This window comes from Palaemon carinicauda, chromosome 37 (genome assembly GCF_036898095.1).
Source record: "Palaemon carinicauda isolate YSFRI2023 chromosome 37, ASM3689809v2, whole genome shotgun sequence".
NCBI classification, from domain to species: domain Eukaryota; kingdom Metazoa; phylum Arthropoda; class Malacostraca; order Decapoda; family Palaemonidae; genus Palaemon; species Palaemon carinicauda.
The window spans coordinates 26,820,897-26,823,396 of NC_090761.1; the positions used below are offsets into that span (position 1 = coordinate 26,820,897).

Consider the following 2,500-nt stretch of genomic DNA (forward strand, 5'->3'; position numbering starts at 1 on the left):
AGAGAGAGAGAGAGAGAGAGAGGAGATTACTGACATCAGGCTATTCGTTAAGAACAAGGTAACTAATCTCATACGTCTTGTATAAAAAACCACGTTGATTTGAGTCTCAAATAATCAGTGTGGTTGATAATTATTCTAATTATTATCCTAATGACAGATAATCAGTATCAAAGATTATTACTGGCATCAATAATAAGTACTGTCGATTGATAATTGTCAACACAAATTAAAATCACGAATATTATTTTCATTACTTGCTAAGCTACAATCCAAGTTTGAAAAGCAAGATGCTATATGCCCAGGGCTCCAACAGGGAATTTAGCCCAGTGAGGAAATAAAACAAGGAAATAAGAGAATTAATTAACAATTGAAATATAATATTTAAGAACAGTAACAACAATTAAAATAAATATCTCATATATAAACTATAAAAACTTCATTGAAATAGGAGGAAGAGAAATAAGAAAGAATAGAGTGCCCGAGTGTACCCTCAAGCAAGACAACTCTATCCCAAGACAGTGGAAGACTATGGTACAGAGGCTATGGCACTACCCAAGACTAGAGAACAATGGTTTGATTTTGGAGTGTCCTTCTCCTAGAAGAGCTGTTTATTATAGCTAAAGAGTCTCTTCTACCTTTACCAAGAGAAAAGTAGCCACTGAACAAATACAGAGCAGTAGATAACCCCTTGAGCGAAGAAGATCTGTTTAGTAATTTCAGTGTTGTCAGGTATATGAGGACAGAGGAGATTCTGTAAAGAATAGGCCAGATTATTCGACGTATGTGTAGGCAAAGAGAAAGAACCGTAAACAGAGAGAAGGATCTAATGTAGTTCTGTCTGTCCACTCAAAGGACCCCATAAATCTCTGGCGGTAGTATTTCCATGGAAATAATCCTTATCAAGAATAGCCTTGATTGAAATGTTTCTACATTGTTGAAAAATGGGTTATTCATTCATAACGAATGAAAAACCATCTAGAAATGTCATACAAAAAGGATAAATTGTCGAGGATCCACAAGGCATAACTCATTCTCAGCATCATATTTTTGAGGTTTTGCTTCTGGGGAAATTTACTTACAAAGAACATGATCACAACTATCTGACTTATTTCAGAATGTTCCAAATTCACTTATATTACAAAGGGAGTAGATGTCAATGCATATAGGGAATTAACAGACAAATGACAAGCAACCACACAGACAGATATACAAATGAACGGACGGAATACAAATAGATAGATATATAGACAATTAGACAGACATTAAGACATAAAGAGAATTAGCATATGCATGTGAAACAGACCAACAGACAGATGGACAGACAAATAGACAGAAAGACTTAAGAGACAGTCAGGAAAACGGACGGATGGACAGACAAATAGACAGAAAGACTTAAGAGACAGTCAGGAAAACGGACGGATGGACAGACAAATAGACAGAGAGACTTAAGAGACAGTCAGGAAAACGGACGGATGGACAGACAAATAGACAGAGAGACTTAGAGACAGTCGGGAAAACGGACGGATGGACAGACAAATAGACAGAAAGACTTAAGAGACAGTCAGGAAAACGGACGGATGGACATACAAATAGACAGAAAGACTCAAGAGACTGTCAGGAAAACGGACGGATGGGCAGACAAATAGATGGACAGACAGAAAATATGGACAGCCATACACAGTGTCAGACAAATTGATGAACAGACAGACAAAAGGATGGACAGACAGCAAGACAGACCCATACAGACATATAGCTAGACGAAGATAATTAAATAAACAGGTATATAGTCTTATGAAGGCTTCAGCTCGCAAAATGTGCGTTTTCTATAACATCAAAATTAAAAAAAAAAAAATTGAAGTAGGATTAAGTCTCGTATAATCGTTCGTTCTTCTCTTCTTATTTCAAAATCATTCCCGAAACTTACTCAATTAGATCTAAAATATCTTTTGAACATAATATGGAACATGTTTTCATGATTTTTGAACTAGGGTAAATGAGAAATCAATAATATTCTAACCTTATTTTCTTATAATCAAATTATCTTTTTTTTCTTCTTGTTGAAATTTGTCTTCGTTATTAGGACTACGAAAACTACATTGTTTTACAATGATGAGGAAAGTCTTTCTAGAAATACACTTTAAAAAATACGTAATTTTAATCGGTAATCCTCCGTAAAAATTTACTGTTTTCAGCCGTATTTCAGTAAAATACAAGCGACCGTAATTTCGCCCTATTTTGTTATTGTCTTTTACGGGTTGGTGACCGTAATATCACTCCTTAATGTCGATATACCCGTTTTTAAAAAAGGTAAATGTCTGGCAACATTTAGTTTGGATTTTTACCGTTTTTTTTTTACGGCAGATTTTTAACAGTGCACTTACAAAAATAACGAAGTCAATTATGCAATGCATTCATAATTGTTATCGCAATATACGTACGACCATTATGAGTTGAATCAATATTAAACTAGCAACGCCCATTTAATACATATTTGCCTGTC

General features: G+C 34.8%; 1 protein-coding gene across 1 annotated transcript in view; it reads right to left on the bottom strand.

Moving 5' to 3' along the window:
* Positions 1–2,500, bottom strand: part of LOC137629043 (uncharacterized protein C12orf56-like) — a 68,435-nt gene that overhangs the window by 14,250 nt on the left and 51,685 nt on the right. The window lies entirely within an intron of this gene.